Raw genomic sequence first — 10404 nt, 5'->3', positions numbered from 1 at the left:
GTACATCTTTTACCAGAGGCTATAAATACTTTATGAATTTAACAAAGGCTATATATGTAATTGTCTTAAAATTATGACAAGCATTGATCTATTTTCCTTTTGTGTCCAAAAAGAGTAACTTTTTTTAGTGTTTATGTTTGAAATAGCATCAACCTTTAATATTATAGGAAATTATCAATTTTTTGATATTTGGATTCTTGTTTGTTAATTTTCTCATCAACTAATGTATTATGTTATTTTTTTTTTTCGCAGCAAAAGGGGACAATGTTAGTTTCGGAATGAAAATCCTTCATCTTTCATGTTATATGTCTTTAGCATGATACACTTGTCTATCTAAGATTATAGGAGCTTAACATTTGAATATTGTCACATAAATGTGTCAACCATGAACATTGATGATTTAGGGCTTTTTCGTCTAAATAAATTTTAAAAAAATAATAAAAATACACAACAAAAAAAAAAAATTTACCGGTATAGGTTTTTTTTTGCGACGTGACAGAGTGTGAAGAAGGGGCATGGGGGGAAAGTTTTCTAATAGGAAAAAACAGGTAAAGATGACTCCTCCCACCCATGCACCATGTGTGTATGTGTTGTGGAATGAAAGTGTGAAGAAGGAGCATGGGAGATGAGTTTTCTAATAAGACAACATAGGTGAAGATGGCTCCTCCCCCCATGTGCCATGTGTGTATGTTTTGTGAAATGAGATGACGCATCCCCCTTATGTACCATCTATATATCACTTTTTCAGTGGCTTTGTGGTAGCCTTTGACCGAAAGTAAATAAATGGTGTAGAGAGCCCTTGAGTTTTGATGAACAACAGGTTTTTTCTTGCACACTTCGTTCTCGTTCTCTCATTCTAAATTTAAAATTAATATTTGTTTAAAATATGTATAGTTTAAATTTTAAGTTTGAAAAAAAAGTTTATAATTGAGCTTGTTGAGCTGCCATAGTTGTTCTCCATTAATTGAAAATTTAAACTATATAATTATATATTTCACATTTTTTATTTTAATAATTATTTCAAAATTTACAGGTTATTATCTATACATATTTTAAACAAATATTAGTTTTTTTTCTTCTTAATATTACAATATACAATAAAATTTAAACAAAATTTTGTTTAAACTTACTTGATATATCTATTTTTTAACTTGCATAATAACACACAAAATTAATCTAAAACATAATTAAATAAATATTAAATTCTATACAACAAAATTTAAGTACTTACAATAACAACAAAAATTGAAACCAATTTTACAATGAAAGAGGAGAACACCATCCAAATTTATAGAGCGAAACCACAGAAAGAATGACAGAATAGTGACGAAGTGTGCAAGAAAAAACATGTTATTCATCAAAACTCAAGGTAGGCATGGCAATGAGCCGGGGTGGGGGTGGGTTTTACGTTCCCCGCCCCCGCTCCCGCAGATTTAAACCGCCCCTGCCCTCGCTCCCGATACCTGCTAGGAGTAAAATTTGGGTACCTATCCCTGTCCCCGGCGGGGTTTGGATTTCCCCACCCCGCCCCCGCCCGCTCCTACATTTTTTTTTCTTTTAAATAAATATGAACAAATTTAAAAAAAATAAAAGAAAAGTAAAATAATACAAATTTTTACATATAAATATTTTTAATTTTGGTTTATATATATAAAAATAATTTTTTAATTATATTATTAAGCAGGACAGGTACGGGCGCAAGGGAGGAGCGGGTATTAACATCCTCGTTCCTGATCCTGATTTTATCAATTGGGGAAAACCCGAACTTGGTAAATACGGGTTTTTCCCGTCCAAATCAGGGCGAGTTCAGGCGGATATCCACGGGGTGGGTTAGATTGTCATGCCTACTCAAAGGTCCCCTGCGCCATTTATTCACTTTCAGTCAAAGATTACCATAAAGCCACTAAAAAAGTGATATATAGATGGCGCATAGTGGGGATGCGCCATCTCATTTCACAAAACACACACACATGGTGCATGGGTGGGAGGAACCATCTTCACCTATTTTGTCCTATTAGCTAGAAAACTCTTCCTCCATGCTCCTTCTTCACACTTTCATTCCACAACACATACACACATGGCGCATGTGTAAGAGGAGTCATCTTTACCTATTTTGTCCTATTAGAAAACTCCTTCCCTCATGCTCCTTCTTTACACTTTGCTACGTGACAAAAAAAACTTATACCGATGAATTGTTTATTTATTTATTTTTATTTTGTATATTTTTATTTATTTATTTATGTGAAAAAGTCGATGATTTGGTGTGAAACATATATAAACAACAAGTTTGATATGATTGTGATTATATTTCTTACTTTAAAATGTCACATATAATTTGATATGCCCTTTCAGTTTTATTTCAAATTTTCAATCCAATATTTTGTCCTTAAGGTGAAGAGTTTAAAATAAAAGAAAATTTTTGAAAAAAAATTAAGAAAGAAATGGTTTTTGTCAAGTATATGGTTGGAAAAATGATAACATAATCACTCATTAAAAAATAACGTTAATATTAGTAAAATTGTATAATTTTTTTTTTATATAGATGTACTTTTTCAAGAATGTTTACATATAATTGTTACATTGAAAAAGTTATTAATGTGTTTGTGTTTTAGGCTTGAGAAGACTAAGGCAAGATAACATGCATGCACACTGACGTACAATATTTATATCGATGATAAAAGATAAATATGTGCTTACATATGATTATAAACGTAGCTTTAACTGTAACACCCCAGTTTTCCAAAATGGTTATTATTATTATATTTGATAGTTATCTTTTATTCCAAATGTAGCTAATTCACACTCCATTTATGCTTAATTATAGGCTTTAGAAACATATGTATATTGTTGGGCTTAATTAGATAGTTGTAAACTTTCTTTTTGTTAAAATCGTTTTCGCTGGGCTGACTGGCAAGCCTCGGTTTTTGGGGCATAACTCGGTCTGTGGTTGTCCAAATGATACAAACTTTATATCAATGGAAAGCTAAGATAAAATACTATAACTTTTATGAAGAAACCATTTTCAAATTCCTTCATCTACCATGTTGAATATTCTAAAAACCGCAACATATTTAACTCACGCTGGCAGCCTGACCCCTGTTCACTAAAACAGTCATATCTGGAGTTATAGATCTCCTTTTTCGGTGATTCCAAAACGATTGAAAAGATAACATCCTAAGCTACAACTTTCATGAAGACCTCGTGACCAAATTCAGTCGTCTAGAAGGTCAAAATGGGAGTGCCAAAGGACGTGTCCACTAAACTCCACTAACCATCCACCATCACCACTAACTCCTCCACTACCACCACTAACTCATCCACTAAACCTAATTTCCTTATATTTTAATGTCTTTTGAAGGCTATAAATAGCCCCTCAATTCTTCATTTCAGAACCTCCCTAAAACACTTCTCATTTCTCTTCTCTTGTAATTTTTCTCTCTACGTTCTGCTTAGACTGAAGGAGCCTAGGGGAAGAAGTTCTGCTCTAAGTTTTAGCGAGATTCTGCCCAAATTTCTGTATATCCAGGTAAGGGGGGAGTGGGAAACCTCGCTTGGGGGTGTGGGAGTAATCGTTAAATAGTTGTTTGTAGATTGGCTCCCGATCTTATGTCTGTTGTTTGTATGAAATATTGTTATTAATGTGCTTTGCTTTTTATATTACTTGATTTCTTGTCTGTAGTAAATAATAACTATACTATTTTTATAAAAGAAAAATAAATAAATTGTTTATTAATAAAGATATGGAAGGCTAAGCCTCCTATTAATTAATAAATATGTAATTGATGTTAAAAATGAATAAGTTTTAAAATAAAAAAATACCTATACGAACTTATGAAGATCTTATTATGACTTGAGTATATGAAGTATATATGAGACCTGTGCGGACCTATGAGGATATGACCGTATGAAATATGTACTCATGACTTGTGACCTATGATCCATGAATGGACCATTGAACTGTTGAACTATTGGACCGTTGGACTATTGGACTGATTGGACCATTGGACCGTTGGACTATTGGACTATTAAAGTTGGATTAATAAAATAAATCATAATTATGAAATATGAATCTTATATGTGTAATATGCTAAATGTTGAGTCTATGAATGTATGACATGCATCATATGCATATATTATTCCAGGTGTGCCGCTGAGGCCGCATACCAGTGATGCTAACAAGGTGTATGAACACCAGTGATAGGTGTGCCTTCGGGACACCAGTGATGTAACATGCTAACGAGGTGTATGAACACCAGTGATAGGTGTACCTTTGGGTCACCAGTGATAAATTCTGAAACTTCCGTATGGCGCCACATGCATGCATTTTGTGAGTCGAGTCAATAAAATCATTGCATGATTTATAAATACACATATATATATATATATATGATATTGATTATATTGTATGTGTGTGTGCTATTTAACTTTTATTTCTATACCTGCAACTAAGTGAGAAGTTTCTCACTCCTCTTGTTATTCTTGTATATGTTTAAATTTATGTTGCAGGTAATCTTAATCATGAGGATGTTGGTAATGAAGTCTAGAGGCTTAAGTGGGCATGCTCTGATAGGATGTGACATCGGGCTTAGCTAGGCTTCTTTCTGGGATAATAATGTTTTATTTTCCTTCTTTTGAAATTTAAATATATTTGTATGATATAAAAAAAATTATAAATTGATTCCTAACTAGGAGGCACTGCCACCTTTACTGGGATTAATTTATAATCTTTGTTTTATTATGACTTCTTGAGTTTGGTATAAATGTTAATTACGAATGTGCATCTTCTACCTTATGATATTTATTATTTTATATCACTCTAATATACTTTTTAAATATAGTTAATGCTTATTAAGTAATTATGTTGGGGTAGAGGGTGTCACATTTAGTGGTATCAGAGCAGGTCGATTCTATCGGCCGTGAGTTATGTGTCTACTATGTTTATTGATTGTAAATATATTATGTTATAGTTGTCTGTGTTTATTAAAATTTCTGTATATCCAGATTATGGCTGGTAGAAATGATCGTGCGATTGCTGATGCTCTCCAAGCATTAGCCCAAGCAATGAACAACAACAATATGGCTGGAGTTGTTCCTAACTGGTTGGAGCAATTTCAGAAGAATAACCCGCCGACCTTTAAAGGAGGATATGACCCAGATGTTGCAATAAATTGGCTAATGGAGATCGAAAAGATCTTCAATGCTATGGAATGTCCTTTTCCTCAGAAAGTGAGGTTGGCTACCTTTATGTTTACTGCTGATGCCCATTTTTGGTGGGAAGGAGCACTTCAAAGGATAATAGATGGAGGAATGCAATTAAATTGGGAAAACTTCAAAAGAGTTTTTCTTGAGAAGTATTTCCCGGATGATGTGAGAAGCCAGAAGGAAGCTGAATTTCTTGAGTTAAAGCAAGGAAATGATACGGTGGCACACTATGCTGAAAAATTTGATGCCTTGGTCCGTTATTGTACCCATTATCATGGTGAGGGTGGCGAACGGGCTAAATGTATTAAGTTTGTGAATGGCCTTCGTCCTGAGATAAAAACCGCAATTAATTATCAAGAGATTTATCACTACCCAACGCTTGTCAACAAGAGTAGAATCTATGACCGTGATAATCGTGCACGTTCTGTCTTTTACAAGGGAGTTGGAGGTCCTATTCGTGCAGTGAATTCAAATACTTCTGGTAAGAGTAAGCCTTATTCTGCTTCTACCAGATCTCAGGGAAATATGGCTGCTGCCAATAGAACTAAATCGTCCACTGTGAACACTACTGGTAGTGTTGGAGGGTCTGTGTCTATTTCTTCAGGAAGATGTGGAAAGTGTGGACGGATCGGTCATATTAAATCAGAGTGTCGTGACAAGGAGGTTACTTGCTTCAACTGCAATGGTAAAGGACACATCAGTACTCAATGTCCTGAACCACCAAGAACACGTGTCGTTGGATCAGGATCGCAAACCGAACGACCAAAGACTGTAGGAAGAGTATTTGCTCTTAGTGGTGTTGAAGCTGCTCAGTCAGAAAATTTGATACAAGGTACTTGTTTCATAGCTGAGACTCCTTTTGTTGTACTATTTGATTCTGGTGCAACTCATTCCTTTATTTCCATCTCTTGTGTCCAAAAACTGAAATTGCCTGTGTCTTTGTTAAATTTTGATTTAGTTGTTGAAACCCCTACTAATGGTCCTGTAACTACATCCCTAGTGTGTTTAAAATGCCCTTTGACAATTTCTGAAAAACAGTTTCTAGTTGACTTAATCTGTCTGCCTCTTAGTCAATTAGATGTAATCCTTGGTATGGATTGGCTATCTTCTCACCATGTTCTTTTAAATTGCTTTGATAAATCCATTTCATTTGGTGAATGTAAGAGTACGGAATTTCTTAGTGCTTCTAACATTAAAACTTGTTTAAAGGAAAATGAAAGGGTATACATGATCTTATCTTCATTAACAGTTGAGACTGAGAATAAGCTAGATGAGATTCCCTTAGTGAGAGAATTTCCAGAAGTATTTCCTAAGGATGTGTCTAGTTTACCACCCGAGAGAGAGATTGAGTTCAGTATAGACTTAGTGCCAGGTACCGCACCCATATCTATAGCACCATATAGGATGTCTCCTAAAGAGTTAGTTGAGCTTAAGAAACAGATAGAGGAACTACAAGAAAAACAATTCATTAGGCCTAGTGTTTCACCTTGGGGAGCGCCTGTTCTATTGGTCAAGAAGAAAGATGGGAGCATGAGATTGTGCATAGATTATAGACAATTGAATAAGGTAACCATTAAGAATAAGTATCCATTGCCTAGAATAGATGACCTTATGGACCAGCTAGTTGGGGCTTGTGTGTTTAGTAAGATAGATTTGAGATCAGGTTATCACCAAATCCGAGTGAAATCCGAGGATATCCCAAAGACTGCTTTTAGGACCCGCTATGGGCACTATGAGTATTTAGTGATGCCTTTTGGTGTGACTAATGCACCTAGTGTTTTCATGGACTACATGAATAGGATCTTTCACCCTTACTTGGATAGATTTGTAGTGGTCTTCATAGATGATATCCTAGTGTATTCTAAGAATAGGGAGGAGCATGCTGAACACCTTAGGATCGTTCTTCAAACCCTTAAGGAGAAACAGTTGTATGCTAAATTGGCAAAATGTGAATTTTGGTTGGAGAGTGTAAATTTTCTAGGGCATGTGATATCCAAGGATGGGATAGTTGTAGATCCTTCTAAGGTAGAGGCGGTTCTTGAATGGAAAACACCTAAGTCAGTTTTTGAGATTAGGAGTTTTCTAGGACTAGCTGGGTATTATAGGAGATTTATAGAGGGTTTTTCTAAATTAGCTTTACCTTTGACCAAATTGACTAGGAAAAACCAACCTTTTGTGTGGGACTCTAAGTGTGAAGAGAGTTTTCAAGAACTTAAGAGAAGACTAACTAGTGCCCCTGTGTTAGTATTACCTGACCCTAGCAAGACTTTTGAGGTATTTTGTGATGCTTCCAAATCAGGTTTAGGTGGAGTACTTATGCAGGAGAGAAGGGTAGTAGCCTATGCGTCTAGACAACTTAAAACCCATGAGCAAAACTATCCTACCCATGATCTTGAGTTAGCTGCAATAGTATTCGTGCTTAAGTTGTGGAGGCACTACTTGTTTGGATCTAGATTTGAGGTGTTTAGTGATCACAAAAGCCTTAAGTACTTGTTTGACCAAAAAGAATTAAATATGAGACAGAGAAGATGGTTAGAGTTTCTTAAGGATTATGACTTTCAGTTGAACTATCACCCAGGCAAAGCTAATGTGGTAGCTGACGCTTTGAGTAGGAAATCCTTGAGAATTTCTTCTTTAATGATGAGGGAATTGCACATGATTGAGGAATTTAGGGATATGAGTTTAGGGTGTGAACTAACCTCTAAGAGTATTAGGTTGGGAACCTTGAAGGTGACTAATAACTTGATAGATGAAATTAGAAAAGGTCAGAAGGTAGATCCTTTCTTATTGAGTCAAGTTGAGAAGTTAAATCAAGGTGTGGAAAGTGAATTTAAAATTGGAATAGATGGAGTATTGAGGTTTAGAGATAGGTTGTGTATTCCTAGTGTGCCTGAACTTAAGAAAGCAATACTTGAAGAAGGACATAGGAGTAGCCTTAGTATTCATCCAGGAGCCACTAAGATGTACCAAGACCTTAAGAAGATGTTCTGGTGGCCTAAGATGAAAAAGGAAGTGGAGGAATTTGTGTATGCCTGCCTGGTATGTCAGAAAGCTAAGGTAGAACACCAAAAACCTTCAGGTTTCCTGCAACCTTTGGATGTGCCTGTGTGGAAATGGGATAGTATCTCTATGGATTTCGTAGTGGGGTTACCTAAAGCTGCGAAAAACTTAGATGCTATATGGGTCATTGTAGATAGATTGACTAAGTCTGCCCATTTTATTCCCATTAACATTAGATACTCTTTGGAGAGACTAACCAAGTTGTACATAAGTGAAATTGTGAGATTACATGGGGTTCCTACTAGTATAGTTTCTGACAGAGATCCTAGGTTTACTTCTAGATTTTGGGACAGTTTACATGAGGCTCTAGGCACTAAGCTTAGATTGAGTTCAGCCTACCATCCCCAAACAGATGGCCAAACCGAAAGAACTATTCAATCTTTGGAAGACTTGTTGAGAGCTTGCATCTTAGAACATGGGGGTAGTTGGGATAGTTTCCTACCTTTGATAGAGTTTACCTACAACAATAGCTACCATTCCAGTATTGGGATGGCACCTTATGAAGCTCTATATGGTAGGAGATGTAGAACACCTTTGTGTTGGGTAGAACCTGGAGAGAATGCTATCTTAGGACCTGAGATAGTTCAACAAACTACTGAACAAGTTAAGATGATCCAGGAGAGAATGAGAGCAGCTCAGAGTAGGCAGAAGAGTTACAGTGATAAGAGGAGAAGGGACCTTGAGTTTAATGAAGGTGATCATGTATTCCTTAAAGTTACTCCTTGGACAGGAGTAGGCAGAGCACTAAAATCTCGTAAGCTTACTCCACGTTTCATTGGTCCTTATCAAATCCTTAAAAGAATTGGTGAAGTAGCCTATCAAATTGCCTTACCCCCATCTCTTTCAAATCTTCATAATGTCTTTCATGTCTCTCAACTCAGAAAGTATGTCCATGATCCTTCCCATATCATTGAGTCTGACAACATTCAGTTGAAAGATAATCTTACCTATGAAACAGTTCCTTTAAGAATTGATGATACGAGGGTGAAACAACTAAGAGGAAAGGAAATTCCTTTGGTTAAGGTCGTTTGGGGAGGAAATTTTGAAGAAAATGCAACCTGGGAATTAGAAAGCAAGATGCGTGAAGTTTATCCATTCCTATTTTCAGGTAAATTTCGAGGACGAAATTTCTTAAAAGGAGGGGAGAATTGTAACACCCCAGTTTTCCAAAATGGTTATTATTATTATATTTGATAGTTATCTTTTATTCCAAATGTAGCTAATTCACACTCCATTTATGCTTAATTATAGGCTTTAGAAACATATGTATATTGTTGGGCTTAATTAGATAGTTGTAAACTTTCTTTTTGTTAAAATCGTTTTCGCTGGGCTGACTGGCAAGCCTCGGTTTTTGGGGCATAACTCGGTCTGTGGTTGTCCAAATGATACAAACTTTATATCAATGGAAAGCTAAGATAAACTACTATAACTTTTATGAAGAAACCATTTTCAAATTCCTTCATCTACCATGTTGAATATTCTAAAAACCGCAACATATTTAACTCACGCTGGCAGCCTGACCCCTGTTCACTAAAACAGTCATATCTGGAGTTATAGATCTCCTTTTTCGGTGATTCCAAAACTATTGAAAAGATAACATCATAAGCTACAACTTTCATGAAGACCTCGTGACCAAATTCAGTCGTCTAGAAGGTCAAAATGGGAGTGCCAAAGGACGTGTCCACTAAACTCCACTAACCATCCACCATCACCACTAACTCCTCCACTACCACCACTAACTCATCCACTAAACCTAATTTCCTTATATTTTAATGTCTTTTGAAGGCTATAAATAGCCCCTCAATTCTTCATTTCAGAACCTCCCTAAAACACTTCTCATTTCTCTTCTCTTGTAATTTTTCTCTCTACGTTCTGCTTAGACTGAAGGAGCCTAGGGGAAGAAGTTCTGCTCTAAGTTTTAGCGAGATTCTGCCCAAATTTCTGTATATCCAGGTAAGGGGGGAGTGGGAAACCTCGCTTGGGGGTGTGGGAGTAATCGTTAAATAGTTGTTTGTAGATTGGCTCCCGATCTTATGTCTGTTGTTTGTATGAAATATTGTTATTAATGTGCTTTGCTTTTTATATTACTTGATTTCTTGTCTGTAGTAAATAATAACTATACTATTTTTATAAAAGAAAAAT

General features: G+C 35.7%; 1 long non-coding RNA gene across 1 annotated transcript; it reads left to right on the top strand.

Moving 5' to 3' along the window:
* Window positions 1-2427: 2427 nt before the first annotated feature.
* Window positions 2428-4780, top strand: LOC145952269 (uncharacterized). Its single transcript, XR_014429951.1, has 2 exons — window positions 2428-3526; window positions 4507-4780. It is a non-coding gene; the product is annotated as an uncharacterized LOC145952269 (long non-coding RNA).
* The last annotated feature ends 5624 nt before the right edge of the window (window positions 4781-10404 follow it).

Source organism: Cajanus cajan, chromosome 10 (genome assembly GCF_000230855.2).
Source record: "Cajanus cajan strain Asha chromosome 10, NIPB_CcT2T_4, whole genome shotgun sequence".
In the NCBI taxonomy this organism is placed as follows: Eukaryota; Viridiplantae; Streptophyta; class Magnoliopsida; order Fabales; family Fabaceae; genus Cajanus; species Cajanus cajan.
This window is presented reverse-complemented; position numbering and strand designations above follow the sequence as displayed.